The sequence below is a fragment of the Meles meles genome, chromosome 19 (genome assembly GCF_922984935.1).
Source record: "Meles meles chromosome 19, mMelMel3.1 paternal haplotype, whole genome shotgun sequence".
Classification (NCBI taxonomy): Eukaryota; Metazoa; Chordata; class Mammalia; order Carnivora; family Mustelidae; genus Meles; species Meles meles.
The window spans coordinates 39,598,283-39,622,687 of record NC_060084.1 but is presented as its reverse complement, the minus strand read 5'-3'; the positions used below and the strand labels follow the sequence as shown (position 1 = coordinate 39,622,687).

Sequence of the window (24,405 nt, the reverse complement as noted above, 5' to 3'; positions counted from 1 at the left end):
TTTTTTTCTTGTGATGAGAACTTTAAAGACTTATTTTCTTAGCAACTTTCAAACTTGCAATACAGTATTATTGACTATTGTCACTATGTTGCAAATTATATCCCCATGACTTATTTATTTTAAAACCGGAAGTTACCTTTTGATTGCCTTCACTCATTTCACTACCCCTACTTTCTCCCCTCTGGCAACCATAAATCTAATCTCTGTATCCATAAGTTTTATTTTGTTTTGCTTATTCGTTTTGTTTTGTTTTCAGATTCCATGTGTAAGTGAATTCATTTGGTATTTATCTTTCTCTGTCATATTTATTTCACTCAGCACAGCATTCACTCATTTCACTTATCTTCAAGGTCCATCCATGTTGTCTCAAATGGAAAGATTTCATTCTTTTTTATGGTTGAGTAGTATTCCATTGTACCTGTACCTGTATCAATCTCACATTTTCTTTATCCATTCATCCATTCATTCATTGATGGACACTTGGGTTATTTCCCCATCTTGGCTATTGTAAATAATGTTTCAGTAAACATAAAGGTACATATCACTTTTCAATTAGTGTATTCATTTTCTTTAGATATATACCTAGAACTGTATTGCTGGATCATATGATAGTTCTACTTTTGTTTCTGAGATATCTCCATACTGTTTATGACAGAGGCTACATCACTTTCTGTCCCCACCAATAGTGCATGAAAGTTCTCTTTTCTTCTACATCCTTGCCAACACTTGCAATTTCTTATCCTTTTGATAATAGCTATTCTGACAGGTGTGAGTTGTGGTTTTGATTTGCATTTTCCTGATGATTAATGAGCTTGAGCATCTTTTAATTTGCTTATTGGTCATCTGTATGGTTTCTCTGGAAAAATATCTATTCAGGTCTCCTACCTGTTTTTGATTGGATTCCTTTTTTTTATTTTTTTTGCTTGCTTGCTTGTTTCTTTTGTTATGGAGCTGTATGATTTCTTTATATATTTTGGATATTAACTTCTCATATATATTATTGGTAAATGTCTTTTCATTTTCAGTAGGTTGCCATTTTATTTTGTACTTTGATGTACTTCTATTCGTTTAACTTTGCTTTTGTTGTCATTGCCTTTGGAGTAGGATCCAAAAGAGTATCTCTAAAAGTGATACCACGGAGCTTACTGCTTTTTTCTTCTGGAACTTTTATTGTTTCTATTTTTACATTCAAGTCTTTAATCCACTTTGAGTTAATTTTTGTGTGTGGTGTAAGATAGTGGTCCAATTTCATAGTTTTTGCATGTGACTGTCACTGAGGCCCTTATCAATCATGACAGCAATGCCATACTCCATGTAATTAGTGTAGAAAAATCATTGGATGTATGATTGTTAACTGACTGAATGTATAATAATTTACTTATTGTGTGGGAAACTTCTTATATAAATCCCCCAAATGTCTTCCTCCTGGTATCACACTTTTCTGTAATCCCTACCCTTGAGTATAAGCTCGATTTAGCAAATTTCGTTGAATGAATAAAATACAGTAAAATTAACAGGAAATCTCTTCTATGATTAGTTTACAATGGATTCCTTGCAGTCTCTTGCACTTTCTCTGTTTGCTTGTTATGATGAAGTAAGCCGTACTACAGAGAGGCCCATATGGCAATAAACTGAGTGTAGGCTCCTAGCAACAGCCAAAGAGAAAGTGAGGCCCCATTTGCAAGAGATTGCAAGGAATGAATCTTGCCAACAACAATATCAGTGAGCTTGGATATGGGTCCTTCTCTGGTTGAGCTTTCAGAGAAAACCTCAGCCTCACTTGTTGTCTAAGAGTAGACTTATGAGAGCCTCTCATTTATGGAACCCAGAAAAGCCATGACCAAATATCAAAACATTGTGATTTTATAAATGTTGTTGCCTTAAGTCACTAAATTTTGGGATACTTTGTTACACAGCAATAGAAAACTAACACACATTTCCCACCTACAATGTTTGGACATGCCTACCCACTCTTTCATGTGCTGTTTAAATAATGCTGAAGAGTGCCTGGGTGGCTCATTCAGTTAAGTGTCTGACTCTTGATTTCAGTTCAGGTCATGATCTCAGGGTGTGAAACCAAGCAATGCATGGGGCTCCACACTGGGCATAGAGCCTGCTTTAGATTCTGTCTCTTCCTCTCCATCTATCCCTCCCAATCTCCTGTTCACATGCATACTCTCTCTTTTTTCTCAAAAAAAAAAAAACACCCAAAAACCAAAAACAACATGTATATATATATATATATATATATATATGTATATATATATATAAATATATACATATATATAAATGTATACATACATATATATATATATAATATACACACACACACACATAGTCTTGGGCATATCTTTTTCATCTTCAGAAGTGAATTTCCAGAAGTGGAGCTGAGTTTAAAGGTATGAGCAGTACTCACTTTAGTAGTGCATCTAATAAAAACTTGGAGTGATTCAGAGAAGATTAACATGGCCTCTGCATAAGGACGACATGGAAATTCATACAGTGTTTCATAGTTTTTTTTTTTTTTGTACAAAGCCTTAAAAGCAGTTCAGTGGAGGAAGAATAGTATTTTCAACAAATGTTGCAGGAGTAATGGCACATCCATAAGTAAGAAAACGACCTCAGCCTCAACCTCACGTCTTATACAAAAATGAACTCAAAGTGGATTATGGAATTCACTTAAAAACATGAAATTATAAAACCTTTGGGAGATATAGAAAGAAAGCCATTTTGGCATTTAGGTCTAATCAAAGAGTTCTTAGACTTGACACAGAAAGCACAGTGTAGAAAAGAAAAAAAAAGATCAATTAAACCTCATCAAATCTAAAAATTTATCTTTTGTGAAAGTCTAGGTGAAGAAGATGAAAACAAGCAACATACTGGGAGGAGATATTTACAAACCACATGTCCCACAAAGGAATAGTATCTAGAATATATAAAGAACACTGAAAACTCAGTAGCAAAAAAAAAAAAAAAAAATCAAATTAGAAAGTGGGCAAAAGGCACAAACAGACTTTTCAGTGAAGATGATATGCAGATGGCAAACACACACACATGAAAGATGTTCAGCATTATGAGCCATCAGGGAAATGCAAATTAAAACCATAATGAGATATCACTACATATGGATCAGAATGGAGAAAATAAAAAACAGTGACATTACCAAATGCTGGCAAGCATGCAGAGGCACTCGATTACTAATACATTGTTGGTGGGAATATAAGATGATATACCCACTTTTGAAAACAGTTTGGCAGTTTCTTATCAAACTAAACATGAAATTACCATATGAATCAGAAACTCTACTCTTGGTCATTTATCCCAGAGAAATAAAAACCGTATTCGCAAAAGCACCTGTAGGTCAATACTCATAGTGGCTTTATTCACAATAACCCCAAACTAGAAACAGCTCTGATGTCCTTCAGTGTGTGGATGGTTAAACTGTGGTACATATATGCATGGAATATTACTCAGCAGTGCAAATAAAAGAACTGTCCATACATACAATGACTTAGGTGGGTCTCCAGGGAATTATTCTGAGTGAAAAAAATCCAATCCTCAAATGTCATATGCCATGTGATTCTTTGATGTAACATTGCGGAGGTGACAAAATTTTATAAATGGAGACCGTAGTAGTTTTGAGGGGTTCAGGATATGGGAAGAAGGGAGTGGGAGGAAGAAGATCGGATTGTGAAAGGGCAAAATGAGGGATTCTGGTGTTGATGGAATGGTTTTGTATCTCGACTGTGGGGATAGATGTATAAACCTATCTGTGTGATTAAATGGTACAGAACTAAATACACTCCAGATAAAACTGGGAGTATCTTTGAAAAGATTATGTTAAGTGAAAGAAACCAGACACAAAAGGCCATATATTATACATCTTCATTTGCATGAAATATTCAGAACAGGCAAATCTGTAGACACAGAAGATTCGCATGCCTTAGGGCTGGGGGCGGGGCAGGAAGGAGAATAGCAGGGTGAAAGTAAAGGGTATGTTTTAAGGTGGTGAAAATGTTCTAAAATTGACTGGGAAGATGGTTGCATTTCCGAATAATACCAAAATCTATCGAATTGTATCCATGGAATGGGTGAATTCTATGATCTATCAATTCTATCTCAATAAAGCTGTCATAGCAAAAATAAAAAACAAAACAAAACAAAACAAAAAACTGGGAGTATCTGCATGGCATTAGTTGATTGTATCAATGTCAATATCTTGTTTGATACCAGTTTGTTACTGCTGGTGGAAACGAGGAAAAAGATACATGGATCTCTCTCTGTTACTCTTAATGGAATGTGAATCTACAATGACCTCGATAAAACTTTCCATTTTAAAATGGGATGAGCATTTTTTCTATTTGCAAACATATAGACAAATTTTACTCTGAGAAGAACACAAGAGTTTTTCTTTCTACTCACCATATAAATGAGTGAGTTCACCAGCACACTAGCCATTACGGCTCTGTTAATTCTTAGCCCAGGTTAATATGACAGGAAATTCTATGCAACCAACATGAAAGAGGAAAAGACAGTTGTTTTGTATTGGTAACAACTTCACTTCTCCACAATTGTGTAAGAATTACACAATTCTTATATAATTAATGACTTTTTAATTCCTTTAATAACGGTAGAGGAACTCTTAAAATACTACCAACACGGTTGATTCTGTGTCTGAATTAAAACCTGTATGTAACTGTATCTGTATATTTGTATCAAGTAACCAAAATTACCCACTTTCCCATGTCGGTGGGGTATTAAAAATTTAACATACACATAGCAGACAACTTTAAAAAAACCTAAAGAACAGGAAACATTCAAGTCAAATTATTAGACCATAATGTAGTCAAAGCAGAAAAAAGGAAAACTTTGGGCCCCCAAAAACTCAGTCTGATTGCAATTTGAAAACAGTTTTCTGAAACCTCATCTATTAAAGAGACAACCCAAGCTGAAGGCATGCTTCCTTTGTAAACACTAAAGGTTGAAAGTAAACGATTGAGTTATTCAATTAAGGAGGCTATAAATTGAAAAAAGAAAAACAAAACACTGTGGTGGATGCAGAAATGGCCACAAATTCCTCCCCTCCCAGTGTCCACGCTCTCGGGCAGGTCCTCCCACGCTGACTGCTCTTGGCCATGGGCCCGCTCCAGCCCATGGACAGTGGGGGGACATGCTCCAGGCCGAGACTTGAAAAGCACATCTGGTCTCACTGTCTTGCTCGGACCACCATGTAAAGAGGCCGGGGTGAGGCTGCTACGTGTTGACAGCCATGTGGCCCAATCAGCCATGTCTCCCTGGCCAATAGTCTGCCAGCTGCTGGCCACATGATGAGGCCACCTTAGATCTCCCAGCCACCAGCCCACTCTCCAGCTGATCAGAGACGCATGGGCAAGGCTAGCGGCGATGAGCTGAGCCAGTCTGGACCAGAAGAACCACTCAACCAACCCACAGAAGCATGAGCTCAGTGCACGCTGGTTGTATTTAAGTCATGTGTCTTGGGGTGGTTTGCTGCACAGCAAAGGCAGGGGCATGAAAAATAAGGGTAACACGAAAAGGCAGTTGTCACAGGAAGTCCATGAGTGTCATTGCTCTTGCATTGTCTGCGCTAAGGAAATGAGAAGCTATGCAAACGGTCTTTAATGGTCTGTGTTGGGCTGCATAATTCTAAGGAGGCACCCAGGGTCAGGCCGAGAGTAGGAAATAGCCCCCAGCCTGGGCTTTCTTTATGGCATCCCCTCTTCTCCCTGCCCTGAGTCTGTTTTCCACATGGGTTTATGGGCCCCTTTCACTGAGGAGAGGAAGGTCAACAAGGCAATGGTCAGAGGCCTTACAGCCCTCCCTGGCTGGTCAGGGCCCTGCCCCCCATGCAGGGGTCTTAGGACTAAATGGACACAAGGCCAAGTGAGGGAAGCAATCGGTGCAGCGAGGAGTCCGACGGAACCAAGCGTCAGCTCACAGACTGACCTGAAGGCCAAGTGGTCTCTCGCAGGTCCTCCACACACGTTGATGAATGCCTACACATTGAAAACATCCCATGCACTTTGAGGTGTGATACTAAGGTGCCTGGGATGATCCTCTGGGTGATTCAGGTTTCTCTAGCCTTAGCGCAAACATGTGCCGAAGAACCCAGAATCATGTGCAGACAGAGTTGCAGAGCTGGCTGGCTACGTCTCAAACCATCTGAACGGAAGTCAAGGATTTCTGCAGGGACCCGTCTTCCACAGGTGCTCCAGCAGCATCGTAAACAAGATGGAAGGGACAAGCTACATCTGTCTGTTTGTAATAAAAAAAAAAAAACCTTAAGAACAGGCAAGATGGTGCAGAGGCACCACATCTGTTGCAGTGGGACCAGCGGCCGCCAGCAGTTTTTATTTGGCTTTGTTTGTGCAGCTGAGAGGTGGGCCTGGTGGGGGGTGACAGCGTTGGCTTCCTGAGTGCCAGCAGGAGGAGACGATTAGACCCATGCCTCACCCATGCCTCACCCTGTGGGATCAGGAGGCTTACCCGCCCTTCCTGAGGGGGCTGGGGACCTGCCCTTGGCCCCAGCTGATCCCTGCCCCCAAGGCACTGTCACCCTTGCCTTCAGGTTGTGCACATGCTTATGAGATGGGTAAGGACCCCGGGAATCGGAAGAGAGGATGAGACAAAATTAAAAATCAAATTCTCTCTTCTGAAAACAACCATTCAAAGATAAGTTGGAATTAACATGTCTTTCTTCCTCAGATCTGGACGTTCTGGGGAAGGTCCCTACAGCTGTGCCTTCCTTGCTTGCAGCCCTCTGCGGCCCACTTGTAAACGGGCCAGCTCTGCAGTGCAGGAGCTCAGCCTGCTTTGTGTTTGAAGGGGTCCCCTGCCTCGGAAGAGGTCTGGAGCTCCACTGTCCTCAGATCGTTCACTCAATAAGTCACTGGCCAGTAAACTCAACTCCAGAGGATTTCTAGAGATTCTTTCAAATAGTCGATGTCTCATGCAAGGTCTTCCAATTCTTCTAAGATCTGCATTTGGGTACCTCTGCAGCAGGGGGACCAAGAGGAGGTGACCCCCATGGTGACTCACACTGTCAGCATTTGGCACTTTTTAGTTTTTTTGAGTCCTATATAAACTCTGAGTTACAAGACTTAGAAGTCAGGATAAGCAGGAAACATCAAAGAAACGAGCGAAGGAAGAAAACTCTAGAATTCCACTGGGCAGAATGGGTGGGCACATGCTGCCACCTAGTCAGGGACATGCATGTCCTGCCTCACCGATCCCAGGAATTGCATGTCTTCCTTCTCTCCGCAAACCTCCGTCATTTTACTTCTGAGCTCTGTTGTCAAAGCTGAACCACAGCTTCTTCTCACAGCTTCTCTTCCAGCTTCCAACCCACTGAAGGGCTCTGGGGACCTGGCACACCTTCCATTCATTTCCCCAGCTTCCCTTTGCCTTGCATTTTCATAGGTGGCATCCACTGTGAGGCCACTGACACTAGGATCTCCGAGGATGCTCGTCCAGAGCCACAGTGTTTGTGAACACTGGTATTGTCAAAGTGGTCCCTTTTGACACCTCTGCCCATGAGAGGGAAGACAGCACCTGCCTTCGCTTTGAGTTGAATGTATTTTTGTTCTATGAGCTGCAAAAGTCCAGACCCATAATGCCTATCTAAAAATCTAACCATATCAAAAGAAAACCTTTGCTCTATAAACAAGATTAGCAATCTCCCAATTTCGGTGTATAAATTGGCTCTCCATTTAGACTTCCTCCTCTGCAGTACTCCTTCATTACAAACCATCATTGCATCAGGACAACATTGGAAAACAGGAAAGCAACACAACAAAATACTTAATTTCATTAATCTGTTTAGCAATACCAATATAATGAGGCATAATATTGATTTTCTTACTTAGGATTTAAAATCTCTACTTCTCTCCACAGAATTAAATGCTTCAAACTGATATTCCACCTCTTTCCAGTCGCATCTTTAATTTAGTTGTTATAATTAGGCATTAACGGGTGTCAGTAGGATAGCCAGTTAGAGACCATTCTGTTCTGCTTGTCTTGATTATCACAGTTTAGATGTAAAGTAAATTAGAATGAAAGACTATACAGTCCAATTACAGATAAAAGCAGCAAACTGCACTGTTGTAATTAGATGCCAGGACTATTTTTCTTAGATTTTGTATCTCTGAGGGCCCTTCTTGTAGCTACTTGGCTGACGCCACTGCTAAAAGATTGCAGAATAGATCTGAGTCGTTGCAGCCATATTGTCTCTTGCAAAACTTGAGCTTCTGACCGGGAGCCTATCTCAGCCAGAGCCCATGAGAACTTGCTGGGGATTTTCTTCCTTGGGGCTGGGGGTCTGCAGCCATCCTTGTCTTCACTGCCTGGGAAGCTCAGTTGACCCTGAAGTACAATGGTCAGTTTCTTTGTGTGTCTGGCTGCTTCTACCCTTCCTTCTCCTCCACCGCCCCCAGCCCCCATTCCTCCTTTTTCTCTCCTTTTCTTCCTCCTTGATGTCAAGTCTTGGGTATCACCATGATTTGGGGGCCCAGGATGGTGGTCAAAACCAGGCTATCAGCCCTGGTGTGGGATTTTCTAGAAGTGCAAATATGTTAGGGGTTGCTTTCCTATAGCTACTGCTTAGAGAAACTGGCCACGTCCAAAGTGGCTACTGAACAGTGACTTGGAGGTAGCATGACCCGTTTGTTCATTTAACAAACATGGATTGACTGCCCACCCTGCAAGGCATGGGGCTAGAGGGTGGGCTCACAGACACACACCTGCTGGGGATGGGGACCCAAGGTCTGGTGCATGTGGGGCAGCCATGGAGCAGATACTTATAGCACACTGTGGGGGTAAGCCTCTAGGTCCTATGGGTGACAGAGCATGACACCCATCCCATGTAAGAGGTGAGAAATCTACCTCCACCTTAGGCTATGACACCTGAGGTTTTCAAAGATTTTATTTATTTATCTGAGAGAGAGAGAGAGGGAGAGAGAGAGCAGGAACTGGGAGTGGGGGCAGAGGAAGAGGGAGAAACATCCTCTACGCTGAGCAGGGAACCCAATGTGGGGCTTGATCCCAAGACCCTGGGTTCATGACCTGAGCCAAAGGCAAGAGCTTCACTGACAGAGCCATCTAGGTGCCCCCATACCTGAGTTCTTCTGAAGGATGGGAGAGAATTATTTAGGTGGATGGAGACACAGCAAGGAGTTCCAAAAGGAAAACCATGTTCAAGTCAAAGGGAAAGAGGTGGTCTCGGGTAGCAGAGTGTGGTGGGAAATAAAACCACATGCAGTAGGCAGGCTGGGCCATGAAGGATCCTATGAATGAAACTGAAGGAGATGGCTCAGTTAGCGTCTCTGCCATGGGAAAAGGGCATGGGCACCTTTTGGCATTGGAATAGATACCAGGGTATCTTGATAGATAGATACCAGGTCCTTGGTCCTATTGAAATTCTGGCACAGGCTGGCATCACTGACCTCCATTTCCATGTGATTACTTTGAATTGACACTGGGGTTCCAATGGGAAAGACCCCCAGCCCCAGACCTTAGTTTGTGGTTCTGTTAGAGAGACCAATGCTGCCCTGATAGTGTCTAGATGCTCAGATAATGGCTTATTGGAAGCTGGGGGTGGGAGATTGGACTAGTAAGAGAGATCTGTCACTGCAGGGGGCATAAATGGCTAATGTATACCCTGATGATATCCTTTATGAGGACAGTCAAAAGTCTCTCAACAAAAGGTGTCTCTGACCCCTAAGGGACTTTGGTGAAATTTCTAGCAGTCAGAAGCACCCAAGATGTGATGGGCTGAGAATCACTGAGCTTCCTGTCTCTTTACCAATTCTGCAACAGGCTACCACATGGGCACCCAATATCACTGCCTCCCCTGGAGAGGCTATGACTGTTTGAATCTGCCCAATATTCACTGTGAGTCAGAGGATGCCCACATCTATTGCCCGTGCTGACATGAGAGAAGGTTAATCTCCTCCCTCTTGGCAATGCATTTATCTGACATTACCTGGTATTTTGCAAAGCAATCCTACACCAGAGCAAGTGAGATAGCTCTGTTGGACCCTCTCAGGCTGAGCATGCAGGAATCCGGATTTATCTCAAAGTATATTCCCAGCCATTCATCCTCCCTATTTTCTTACTATGAAACCCACTGGTATGTCTCTGTGGAAATCTGAGCTGACCATACTTCTATGCAGGCATCACCAACAGGGGGATGCATGGTATATATATTTAAGTCATGCAATTTCAAGTGCTCAGCAGCCAAGAAGGGCATCTGAGGAGTTGAAATAGTATGGTGACCTTGCAACCAGTTAGAGGCTTGTGCTCTGGTCTCAGGTTCATATACCTCTGATGGCATGCCCTTGCACAGCACTGAATGGCTTTGGGGTTTAAAGAGAAGTAATTTTTTATGCAACAGGACCTATAAATATAAACGAGGTACTTCAGCTGGTAGTCTTCCATAGAAGCAGGAATCCGTTCCCAAAAGTGAAGACTGATTGAAAAGAGCTGGAATATCACTTTCCAACTTAGTCTTTACCAGCAGATCTCCAGGGTAATTCAATCATATAGGATTTCAGCTCTGGCTACTGACTTTGGGACTCAATTCCTATGAAGGATGTGATTCAGTTTTGCAAACTTCTGTCTTCCAGGGATGGGGCTCATCATGAGTCTGATCTCTGTGGGACTCCCAGTCAACTTTACATGGGCCTTGTGCCCATATCAAGAAATGTGCATCCTCCATGCTAAAATGGCACTGTAGAGGAAAATACCACTGTGATATCCAATCATACTGTTGTTGGCACCTTTTTAAAGTGACGTGATCTCATCTGGGGAAGAGGGTTATGCTGGACAATGTGTGAGCTCATAGAAGCCTTGGGTGTTCTATGTCTCCTGACTTCTGGGTCCATGTTCCACGTCCCACTAAGGAGGAAGTTAGTCATATGGGGTGGCACTTGGAAACCTGCATGTCACATCTCTCCACCCAACATGTGCACACACGCACATGCATACTCTCAGGTACACACACACACACACACACACACACACACACACACAGGGTATCTAACAAAAATCAAAGAGAGAACCCAATTCTTTCAAATGTTCTAGGAGAGACCCATTGTTAATTTAGGAAGATTCCTTTTTTCCATGATGAATTAATTTCCTAGAGATCATTTAAGGTGTGATCCAGGCATATATTTTCTTTTGTGACCAAACGGATCTGACCTCTTACTAATTTTGCCTACAATTAGTTTGGTGTAATTACCACCACTTACAATTCAGTCTGCTTTCACTAAAAAAAATTATTGTTCATGGGGTCATAAAACTCTTTAAAAATTGCTTAATGAAAAATGGAGCCTTGGGAATGTCGCACAAGATAAGCCCAGCCATTAAATCCCGGACTTCCTGTGTGCATGAGGTAGTCGTTTGTGCCGGAGGCTCTATAGCCATGTGTGTGTGTATGTGTGTGTGTGCGTGCATGGCGACGTGGGGGAGGGTGTGGGGCAGCATTCTTTAAGAGAGAAGACCTCTTTCATCAAGTGTCCTCTGGCCCTGTGCATGTGCTTTGTAGCCCAGCAGGACTTGAAATGCCAGTTCAAAACAGGATAAGCAATATGCTGTGTCTTTATCTCCTGCTTGTCTTCTGAGGGCTCAGAGTAGACAGATCCAACCAGGAGAAAGAAATAAGGACGGAGCAGCATAGAGGAACAAATACTGGCCTCCAAGCCAGTTTCATCTAAAGATGAAGAAGATAGGTGTGACGGGAATGGGGATTCCAGTCCCTGGGGCTCCCTGGATCATCATGCACAGTCTTCAGAGTAAGATGTCTGAGCATATGGCCCACAGGGACAGTCCGCCCCAGTCCGCCCCCTGAATTGAACCTGCAGCTCCCACCCCCAGATACAAGAGCTTCCCTGAGTCCACTGACCAGCCCAGATTTGCTTCTTCAACTTAGAGTGGACAGTTTCTGCATAGAAGGTGAATGAGAAACAAAAGGTAAGACCCCAGATGAGCCACTTTGTCTGAGAGTGTAAAACCAGGCAGGGTTAGGATGCTGGGCGTTTGGCACGAGAATTCACCTCTGTGAGCTGCCATGCACTGTCAACAAGAGCCAGCACTACCTCCAAGCTCTGTGGCCTCATTCTTCCTTCCCTCGACGGGTTCCCTTCGCCTGCCCAGCCCCCATTCCAGGGTGTCCCCAGAGTGTTCTTCAGGTTCCCAACCTGTTTGGCCTGTGAGGTTAAATCTCACAAAGGTCCAAAGATCATGTTGGTGTCCTCCTCAAAGGGCTTCTCATCACAAGCACAATAAAATCCAAACTCCTTGCAGACCCCATGAAGTCACTGTGGTCTGACCCATCCTGGCTTCTGGGCTCAGCAGCCCCCTGTATCTTCCCCACTGACCTCGCTCTGGCCACACCAGCCACCCTTGAAGGAGCTTGGACTGTCCTCTGTGTGGAGGCTCCCCCATAGCTCTTCAAGACTCTGTTCCTAGAAGGGATTCCTAGAGAGGTCACCCTCCTCACCCCCATGGGTCCCTGTGCCCTCTTCTGACTTCATGCCATCATGGCACCGACCACTGCTAACCTTAAGCCCAAGACTGGGGTTCTGATGAAGCTCTGCCCCTCTCCAGCTCTATGATCTTGAGCAAGTCGCCTAGCCCTTCCATGCCCCTCTCTCCATATCTGAAATGAGGGAAGACAGTACTGCCTCATACTATGATAACTTAGAATATAAAGGGCTTAGAGTGGCATTTGGGAGAGAGAAGTGTTGGCCATGAACTTTTTTATGATTATATTTATATAATATATAGTTATATAATTTGTACAATATAACTTTAATCTGTAATACTCATTAGTAGTAGTGTGTTATTTCCTGTGAGCCAAGACAGAAGCCTGCACGTAGCTCAAACTAGGGATGGAACCACACGTCCCAACCTGTGTTCCATGTTGTGCCAGCCAAATGACACACAAATGTGCAGGAGTGTGGAATATTATCTTTTTATAGATGTATGACCCCCAACTTTTTCATCCCTTGCAGCACGTTGTGAAGGGATATTTGGCAAAAGTAACCCACCAACGTCTGCCTAACTTAAGTCAAGAACCCCCTGCCTGACTGGCCCCATTTTGTTCCAAAATTCTCTGAGAAGTATAATAGCATTGGCTATGGGATTCACAAGTACAGCGTGGGAAGGACAATTGAGCAGTGCACGGAGCTGGCGACTTCATGTCTCATGCTCAGGATGCCACAGAGCCCTGGCACTTGAGTGTGGGTCGTGATAAATGGACTTCTTTTGTTTACATAACTTAAATCTGGGTATTCTCTCCAAGGCAGGAGCACTCCTTCCAAATCGTCTTTGGGAAAAAAAAAAAAAGTTCTTTAGCTGTAGCATTCACTTCCCTTAAGGGAACAACATCTTTTGTGAGGTGGAAGTTGTTTCTAGAATTTACTGCTGGGATTTTGTTAAAGGGGGCTCCAAGCTCTGTTTCTTTGTTTCAATTGCTATTTCTTGATTCTTAAGCCCTTTAAGTTATAGTGGATGATCGCACTCTGTATAATGTCACGGAGTTCAAAGATAAAATGATATAAAAGGGACACAGTGAAAGGTCTTGTGCTGATTTTCTCCCTCTTATTCTTTCCACCCCCAAAATTTCATTCATAACTGAAAATAACTTCTTTGGTATTTTATTTTTCTATATCTAAAAAGTAGTTGAAAAATGAAGGGCATAACCTTGGATAAGAACTGAATCTTTTTATTTTTACTATGGATCAGTCTTTATTTATTTTTTAGTTGAGTACAGTTGATGCACAATGTTACGTTAGTTCGGGGTGTACAGTATAATGATTGGACAAGACTATGCATGCCGCTGCCCTCCTCACAATGTAGCTACCATCTGTCACCACACAACGCTGTTACAGTACCTTTGACTATGTTCCCCATGCTGCGCCTTTTGTTCCCATGACTTACTCATTCCATACCTGGAAGCCCATACTTCCCCTTCCCCCTCACCCATCTTGCCCATCCCCCCACCCCGTCCTCTCTGTGTTCTCTGTGTTTATGGTCTACTTTTGCTTTTTCTTTGTTTGCTTTTTTAAGATTTCACATATAGGTGAAATCATATGGTGTTTGTCATTCTCCATCTGACTTATTTCACTTAGCTTAATTCCCTCTAGGTCTATCCATGTTGTTGCAAATGGCAAGGTCCCATTCTTTTTGACGGCTGAGTAATATTTCTCTGTGTGTGTGTGGTGTGTGTGTGTGTGTGTGACATCTTATTTATCTCCATAGAATATGTTCTGAGAAATGACACATGTATGAAGCAAGGGAGGCAATAAATAGAGTTAGTGAGCCAACATTCAGTAAGAAGGAAACATTTGTGGGTTTTGAAAGCCTCATCTACCTTATTTTTATTTAGACACAAAATCAGGTGGTCTTGGAAGTATTCTGTTGGTTTCGGGGGGCTGGAAGGAGAGAGCTGAGTCCTGAGTTCACCTTCACTCTGGAAGTTCCTGACTCATCCACTGGAACACAAGTGGGGATGAAAAGGTCCTCGATCAGGCACTTATGGCCATTGACATGTGATTTTCATGTGTTTTTCCCTAGATAGCAAGCATTTATTGACTATCTACTTTGTGCAAGAACTTTCTCTATATCAGTGATATAACAGTAAAAAGAGTCCGAGATGTCTGCTACCAAGAACTTCTTGGCCACCTGCCAAGTGCCCAGGGCTGCTGTGCTGGGCCTAGAGATGCAGCAGTTCCCCTCCCTGTGCTCATTCACAGGTGGAGAGGCAATCAGCAAAGGCATAAGTGATGTACGGTCAGCAGTGACAAGTGTCACAGTGAAAGTGAAGGCAGGTAAGGACACATGGAGTGATGGGGGAGGCAGAGGGTGAGCAGGGTGACCTCTCTGGGAATCCCTTTTAGGAAAAGAGTCAGGAAGAGGTGTGGGGGAACCTCCAGGAAGGGGACAGCCCAAGCTCCTTCAAGGGTGGCTGGTGTGGCCAGAGTGAGGTCAGTGGGGCAGCTGAGCCCAGAAGCCAGGATGGGTCAGATCACAGTGACTTCATGGGGTCTGCAAGGAGTTTGGGTTTTATTGTGCATGTGATGAGAAGCCCTTTGAAGAGGGTACCAACATGATCTTTGGACCTTTGTGAGATTTAACCTCACAGGCCAAACTGGTTAGGGATGTAGAGAATACTCTGGGGACACCCTGGGAATGGGGGCCAGTCAGACAAAGGGAATCAGTCAAGGGAAGGAGGCGTGAGACACAGCGAGCATGGGGCTGTGGCAAACCCGTGCATGGGCCTCGGCCTCTTCTTCAGGCTTTCTTCAGTCAGATCCAGGGAGATCAAGAGTTTTGGCATACGAGGGGCCCGAAGGAGCCCTTCATCAGCAGTTATGGGCATCTACGTGTGCAGTATTTTTTCAGCTTGTTTCTGGACAGCAAACTCACATGCTCAGCTTCTATTGCTAAGTGAAGAATCTGGAAAGTCTGCCCTAGCCAAGCCCACAATGTTGCAGAGACATGTGGACCTCCTGGAACGGCATTGTTCTTGTCCCCTCACCTTTGTGGGCAGGGAACAGGTGTCCAGGTCCAGCTGAGTCTCTGCGTGTTAACACCTGGGGGTCCTTACGGGCAGCCTCTGCAGACCTGGGCATTGGTGACATGTGGCAGGGAGCGAGGAACGTGCCCCATGACTTTTCCACCTTGGGACTCCTTCCAAGCTTTTCTTCGCCCAGTGAGCCAGGCTGGGTTTTGCAAAGGAGCAGGCACAGAGTGACCTGGAATGACATCTTGTATTGCTCCTTTCAACCCTGAAGGGCTCATGCCCTTGGCTCTGCCCACGTGCCCTGTGTCACTATGGTTGGACTGGGGGCGGGGGGGGGGGGTGCTTTGCTGCCACCCGACTCTGAAAGCATTAGTGTGCTGGTGTTTTCCTCTTCCCTGGCCTTTAGCTGAGGCAAACCGCTGCAGGGTGCTGACGGGAGGCCTCTGAGCACCCTGCGTCCGTGTTATTACGGCAAACTTAAGAGTAGTAAATAAAAGGAACAAACGAAATAAAAACACAAAATGAAAAAATAATTAAAACAATAACTATTCCATTCATTCTGAGCACATCACCCAAGATTGCATTAGAAAAAAAAAAAAAACTACAATAAAAACATGCTTTTAATCTGATAGTAAAAAAGCCCAATAAAATAAAAATGAGCTCCATTAATGAAAATAATGGCTCTTACCCCAGCCAGTTAAAATGCTGAGCTTATGTGTTTTGGGGTTTGGGGGAGCTGAGGACTGTTGTTTTCCACAGCTGGTGACAGATTTGCTTCTGTTCCGTATGGGAGATGGCCCCAGCTAATTAGGGTTGCTCAATCTGGAATCTTACCTTTTGTATGAAGCCCAGAGAAATTCTGTAGGAAGACAACCGAGTCCTGGGGAGAGGGGCATAGGGGGGAATCCGTGCTTCATTTAAGGGACTTCCAAAAGGCACTCCTATGTGCGACGGCATGCACGTGTGTGTGTGTGTGTGTGTGTGTGTTTGCGCGCGCGCGTGGGTGTTGTCTTCTTCTCTCTTCCTCTCTTGTCCCCCTCCCTCTTCCTTCCTTCTCATTACTTCAATTTGCTTTTGCCCCTTTTAGGAAGCGACTTTAATTTTCTTGCAGATGACAGGTAAGCCTTACCTTAGACTCCTTCTGGATGAAATGGATGTATAAATAGGTAAGGCCCCCGTAATAGGAGACCTCAGCCAGACCCTTCCTTCTATTCTTGCCAGAAAATTTGTGTGCAGCGCAGAGCCCCGCACCTCCCCCCACGTCAAGCATCCGTGTCCTGGATGGCCTTCCCCAGCACGCCCTCCTCCGGGGGCTCTCTCTCCCCATTCCATCCTAGTCTGTGTTCTGAGCCGTAATTTGTAGTGACTTGTGTATTTACTCGCTTAGTTCTGAACCCCTGGAGTGCAAGCTACGAAAGGAGAAAAGCCACCATTCTCAGTCCATGCCTTGACCCCTGAAGACTTTGCTGGGAGCTGACCTCCCAGAACCCAGGACGAAACTTGTTCAGAGAAACTCTCTGTCCATTGAATCATCTCCCCCGCTGCCCTCCCAGGGCCCCAGTGCTACCACTACAAGTACTTCTGCGTTCAAATGAATATTAACATTGTAATTTAGTACCTAATTATGCTTCTCTAGTCATAACTGGAAATGTGGTATTAAAATCCTTACATGCTCTTTGGCTATCAGCATGTACCTTTGTCAATATCCTGGAATTGCCGAGATTTCGTTAATGTACAATCTCTGTGCTCATGTCTCTCCCTGTCACCGATCCTCCCCTGTCATTTGCAGATTTACTCTTTGTGGCTGTAGGTTGAGTTGTGTGCCGCAGCATTGCATGAATAAAATAGAACATCTAGGAGTTCAGGGCCTTCCTGGAGAAGCGACTGCACAGATGGGTTTCAAAATGCCTTTATCCTTTGTCTGATCCTAGTATCAGCCAAAGAACCTAAGGCCCCAGGAATCTGCTGTGGGAAACCCACCACTGTACCACTCTTCCTGACATGTAGTAAGTGCTCAATAAAGTTAACTTGATGAATACATCTCATCTTGTCTCATCTCTAGGCCTGTGGTCCTCAGCCGTGGATGCCCATAAGGAAACATGTATCTTAAAAAAAAAAAAAAAAGATGCTCATGCCTGGTTTCATGTCAGAACAATAAAATCTGTGCCTGTCTGGACGAGGCTTCCAGATGGTTCCAATGGGCAGGAAGGATTGAGATCCCTGCCCCAGGCATGGCAAAACTATGTATGTTTTAAAGAGCCACTGTTTCCTGTAGGACAAGTTCCAGGGTCGAGCAGCTATTAACAAGTGATCAGAGACTTAGTTCCTACGTTGCGACTTTCCTACGAACTGGTTAGCTATACCTGAAAGAGAAGCACTGAAGGAAGGGTATGTAGGTTTTACGTTGGCAAAAATACTTTTGAAGAGACTGGTCCATTTCAGAAAACGACTGTCCTAATAGGAATGATTTGTGTCTGAATAATATTTGCTGTTCTAACTTCCAAGTGTTTCATGCACATCCTCCCATCAGGCAAGCCCCCCATGTTGGGAGGACTGGGTGGACCTTCACACAGCCGGCAGATGGCTTACAGCCAACAAGCCTGCTAGTAAGACTCAGGAACACATCCAGGAGCTTCTGCTTTGAGAAGATCTACTCACAATTAAGGGGAAAAAAAGAAACACAGCAACTGCTACACCAGTAAGTCACCCTCTAAGAAAACATACGTTTTCTGACACTTCTACCATGTTTAGAGTTAGTCTTTCTGTGCAAAGAGGGCCTGTGTGCTGGGGGGTCAGGCGTAGCATGGTGGTGGCATGGGCCTCCTGTAGGCTGATCTCCCTGCCCCACCAAGAATCATCATCCATGTCCTTGGACACGCCGGACAACCTTCTTCCCACGCACGTGGCATTCCCAAGCCCTGAAGGCTGCCTGTCTTAACTCAGCAGCTTTAGCTCCAGGGCATGTCAGGAAAACGTCACCAAGTGGATCTGGGTTGAAAGCATCTCATGCATGAGCCTCTGCACAGTTAGAGTTGATGGTCTCTGGGCCATATCACAGAACCACCTGGCGAACTTCCCAAAGCTACAGTCTAGGGTCTGGAGATTCTGCTTCTGTGAGTCCCTCCAGTGATTCAGGGAACCTGGCTCCCGGGGAACCCCAGCTGGAGTGCACGCAATACTGAGGAACACTTGCCTTGACCCACGAAGGCCCGTGTGACTCCAGAACGTTCTCCTTCTTGCCCATTATCAAACCGTCTCTTTTGCGCACCATTCATTGACACCAACTTGGTGTCACTGTGTGCAGATTTTCTACAAGTTCTTTGTCTTCATTTGATGTAAACTGTAAATTTCATCTCAGTTTTAGTGAACTATAATTTACCTTAAATTGAAGTAAATTTATAATTTGTCTAATATAAGAGACTACTTTAATGAGTTTTGGTAGATGAATACTGTTGAGTATACATTTACCTCCTTATAGTCATAAAGTAGAACATTTACATCACTCCCTAAAAGTTCCCTTGTGTCTCTTGAAAGCCATTCCCCCTCTCAGCCCTAGTCACTAGCAACCACTGTTTGCGTTTCTGTTGCTATAATGTTACCTTTTCTAAAATTTTACATAGAATGAATCATGCAGTATGCTGTCTTTTGTGTCTGGCTTTTTTCACTAGAGATGCCTATTATAATGTATTTGAGCCTCCCCTACTTTGTTTTTATTTGCTACTAAATGCTACTAAATGATTAATTAATTAATTAGCTTTTAATTGATGTGTGGTTGACACATAACATCCTGTCAGTTTCAGATACGCAGGTCATGTTTCTTGTCTATCAGCAGCTTATTCTTTTTTCCTGGCTGAGTAACGTTCTGTTGTATGGATGGATCATGATTTATCCATTCACACATTGATGGACATCTGCATTATTTCCAGTTTCATGAAATGATGAATAAATCTGCTAGAAACATTCACAGAAAGGTTGCTTTCTGAGATGTACAGATACACAATCAATATCTAGGGATAAGATTGCTGGGTTGTATAATACATGCATCTTTGAATTTAGGAAAAATGCTGAATTCCAAAATGACCATTCCATTTTACACTCTGAACAGCAATTTATGGGATTTTCAATGATTTCATCTCTTTGGCAGCATCCAATCGCTACTTTTTTAAGCCATTTTTGTAAGTATGCAGTGGCTTTTCTTTGTGGTTTTAATTTGCATTTCTCTGATGATTAACAATATTGAACATTTTTACATGTTTTCATGCCATTTATATGTCTTTGGTGAGATGTCTAATTCAAATATTTTGCCCATATGTGTCTTTTTTTCCCTTTTTTTTTCATATGTGCCTTTTTTAAGGGGAAAATCAGTTTGGGGAAAATTGACATCTTTGCTATGTTTAGTCTTCCCAGTGAGTGAACACGGCGTGTCTTCCCCCTTCTTTAGTCTTCCTGGGATTCTTTCATCTGCATTTGGTAGTTTTTTGATCTTGTACATTTTTTTTTTAAGTTTACACCTAAGTATCTAATTTGCTTTGGAACAAGCACCAGGTGTATTTTAGCTTTTTACTTTGGTTCATGCATGTTCACTCCAGGACATGGAAATTGACTTTTATGTGTTAATCTCCTACTTTGTACCCTTATAGATCTCGCTTACTCATTCTAGCTATTAGTTAGTTAGTTAATTTGTTTTTAAGATTTCCTGGATTTTCTATGTACACAATATGTCATCTGCAAGCAGGAACAGTTTGATTTTCTCTCTACTGCCTATTCCTTTTCTGCTGCCTTGCAGTGGCCAGAACTTACAGCATTGTGCTGATTATGAATGGTGAGGGTAGATATTCCCGTCCTTGTTCCCAGCCTTAGAGGGAAAGCAGTCCAACCTTTACAGTCAGCATGGTGTTCACTTACTTGTAGATGTTTCTGGTGGGTGCTTTTAGGAGATTGAGGATGGTCTCTTGCTTCTGTTTGGCTGAGAATTTGTATCATGAGTGGGTGTTGGATTTTGTCAAATGCACTGTCTGTGTTGGGGTGCCTGGGTGGCTCAGTCGCTTAAGCTTCAAACTCTTGATCTCGGTTCAGGTCTTGAGCTCAGGGTCTTGAGTTCAAGCTCCATGTTGGGCTCCATGCTGGAGCCTACATTAAAAATAAAAAAGGCCCCATCTCTGTCAACTGGGTATGATCATGTGATTTTTCTCTTTAGCCTGCTGAAATGGCAGATTACATTGATTGATTTTTTTTATGTTGAACCCACATTTTATGTTGAAACCACATCTAGAAGAAATTCAAGAGAATCATGCTGTCTCATTCTGTTTGTTTTTTTTTTTTTTTAAGATTTTGTTTATTTATTTGACAGAGATCACAAGCAGGCCGAGAGAGCAGGCTCCCTGCTGAGCAAAGGACCTGATATGGGGCTCAATCTCAGGATCCTGGGATCATCGTCTGAGCTGAAAGCAGAGGCTTTAACCCACTGAGTCACCCAGGCGCCCCTCATTCTGTTTTTTATATTGCTGGGTTTATTTGTTAATATTTGGTTGAAGACTTTTGTTGCTAAATTCATAAGAGATAGTGGTCTGCCACTGTCTTATTTTGTACTGTATTAGGGTAGTTTTGGTATCAAGGTAATACTAGTCTCCTAAAGTGAGTTTAGAAGTGTTTGTTCCTCTTCTGTTTTCTGGGAAAGATTGCATAAAATTGTTGTTAATTCTTTATTAATTAGTTAATTAATAAATTAATTAACAGTAATTTGTTAATTACTATTTGGTAGGGTTTTCCAGGAAACCAACCATTTATTTTTTTTTTTTAGGAGATGTATAATGAGAAATTCAATCTATTCAATGGTTTGAGAACCTGCTGGGTTATAAATTTCATCTTGGTTTTGATAGTTCATGGTTTATTTTTTTTTTTTATCAATGTTTAAATCCAAAACCTTTATGACTTATGAAGGACTATTGTATGAAAGACATTGGGAGACTGACAGATTCAGTTTACTCAGAATGGAAGTAACAAGCATGAGGATATAGAAGACTGGTGATATACAAATGGGACAGTAGTTAGAAATGGATGGTCATGGTTGTACAATTCTGAAAAGAGCAAGAAAGTCTTCATTCTGGAGCACCTTCAGGAGAACACTGTCTAGCTAAATAACCGTCCCTGTCTTTAATTGCCCAGTTCATGGTTTATAAAGAAAGGGTCCGTTTCTTCCAACCTGTTGAATTTATGAGTGTACGGTTGTTCACAGTATTACACTCATTCTTTTAATGACCACAGAATCTATTGTAATACCCCATTTCATTCCTGATATTGATGATTTGTGTCTTCTCACATTTTATCTTGGTCAGTTTTGATAGAAGTTTATCATTACATTTAAAAAAAATAAATAGCTTTTTATTATATTGCTTTTCTTTTTTATTTAAATTGTATTGCTTTTCATTTTTTTCCTGTTTTTAATTGCATTGATTTCTGCTCTGATTTTTATTATTTCCTTCCTTTTGTTTGCCCTTCCTTTTCTGTTTTCTTGAGGTAAGAACTTCAATTTGTGCCTTTTCCTCTTTTCTGAAGTAATTTAACACAGTAAATTTCTCTCTTAGCCTTGCTTCAACTGCATACCACCTATTTTAATATGTTATATTTTAATTTTCATTCATTTTTATGTATTTTAAATTTCTCTTAAGACTTCTTCTTTGACTCATGGAATTTAGAAGTGTGTTGTTTAATTTCCAAATGTGGGATGGAGGAAAAAAATGTATTGACTCCTTGAAATAGAAAATTTTGAGAGGTTTACTTTGAGAAAGTAATATGAGCCTTCATGATCACATGGAAGGCTTTACACACCCTTGAGAAATCTGCACAAACACAGGAATACCTCAAAGAGAAACACAAAGGAAGCATTTGCTTCCTTTACTTCTTAGACATCTCTTAATTAGGGGCACTAATAAATCCATTCATTCAATCATTCATTTGTTCAAAACACTGTTCATCGTCTTTCCCAGACCACCTACTCCGTACTCCTGTACGACGTCTTCCGGGACCCAGAGCTCACAGATCCCTTCCTCCATGGTGGTGTTGTGTCTCCCATTCTGAATTCTGCCCCATTAGCATAAATTGCTAAAAACAAATGTTCTTATAGGGTATTGAGGGTGCAGATTATGAGATAGTGATTGTGGTGGTACTTGGCTATTGATTTGGAGATGTGAATATCTGAGCCACATTCACAACCCAAATACAGCCAATTATTGAGCCTATACCCTTCTTTATTGAAAATGGTTTCTTTTGGCTATAGCTATTTAGATAATCCCTTCTGCATTTCATTTTATGGGATGGTGATGATGTTTCAAAGATGATTAGGAGGAGGAGGGGGATGAAGATGTTCTGAGATTCTAAGTTCATGCCCTGTTCATATCCATTATCCATTCATCCATCCACTAATTTTTCTATCTGTTCTTTTTTTTTTAAGATTTTATTTATTTGACACACAGAGAGGCAAGCAGAGAGGGAGGAGGGGAAGAAGGCCTCCTGTTGAGCAGAGAGCCTGATGTGGAGCTCGATCCCAGGACCCTGAAATCATGACCTGAGTTGAAGTCCGAGGCTTAACCCACTGAGCCACCCAGGTGCCCCTCTATCTGTTCTTGATTATCATACTTGCCAACCTCATTATCAACTCAGGATCCTTTCATTTGCTGTTACTCTTTCTGGAAGGCCCTTTCCTTGACTTTTCATGTGGTTGTCTCCTTCTTGTCATTTCTTCAACAAAACCTTTCCTGATAACTATCTAAATGAATTCTCTTGGAATTACTGTCAAATCACCTTGTTTTATTCTTTTTAGATACTTCTCATTCTTTGAAATTGTTATTTATTTTTATTCTTCTATTTATTTTTAATCTTCTTTGCTAGGATATAAGTTCCGTGAGGGTGGAGATCTTGTCTATCTTGTTTTCCACTGTATTCCTAACATAATAGACCAACATCCACACAGCAGATGATCCATACATGCAATTGCTTATTAATTAAATTAATTTTTAAATTAAATATTTATTAAATACAGTCTATTAATTAAATTAATAGATGTTATGCTTCTGACAATGTAAGGTAGTGATTAAGAGTGCAGACTCTGAAGCTAGAGTGCCTGCATTTAATTCTATGTATGCAAACTTGGAAAGCCAATGACCTTGGGCAAGTCTTTTATCATTTCTGTGCCTCGGTTGCTTCATGAAATGAAAATGATATAAATAGAATAAAATGAGAATAGCACATAACTTAAAGAATTTGCCATTATCAGGAGGATTAAACAAAGTTAAAAAAAAAAGTTTAAGTACCGAAAATAGTAGTTGGCAATGATATGCATTTAAAAACAGCAAAACAGCAAAAGAAATAATAATAATTCCCAATTTTTGGAAAATAAAATTTAAAAAACCATAAATGCAAAAATAACAAAAGATAACAGTTCCTACCTTGAAAATTTAAGTGTAGTGAATACTTCTGAGGGACTTTCAAATTCTAAAATGTGGTTTCAGCCTTTCCACAGCCTGGCCCCAAAAGTTACTATTAAGTCCCAGATGCCAGTCTTTCAAGAGTCACCTCACAAGGGCCACCTTTCTTGTAATGAGTGAGTCGGGGCAAGAGGCACCCCCTTGTGTGCACACAAGTATGAATGGTACTAATGAATAAGACCCTAGCAATTTTGTCCCGTGATGTGTAAGATCAAGACAGTGTGTTTTGTCAGTCGATGTGGCAGTGTAGAGCAGGTGCGTGGCAGAGTAAAAAGGGAATGCTACCTAGCTCAGAGTTAATCTTCTGACAGAGCCAGCTGTCACTCACTGTCACCTGGCCAGCATGCAGTATGCAGGGCCTGCCAGTTTCCCTGGATGGGG

The 24,405-nt window shown here is 42.3% G+C and overlaps 1 non-coding gene across 1 annotated transcript; it reads left to right on the top strand.

Annotated features, from left to right (window-relative positions):
* The first annotated feature begins 2,408 nt into the window (after positions 1-2,408).
* LOC123931930 lies at positions 2,409-2,517 on the top strand. The gene has a single exon (XR_006816351.1). It is a non-coding gene; the product is annotated as a U6 spliceosomal RNA (small nuclear RNA).
* Positions 2,518-24,405: the final 21,888 nt, after the last annotated feature.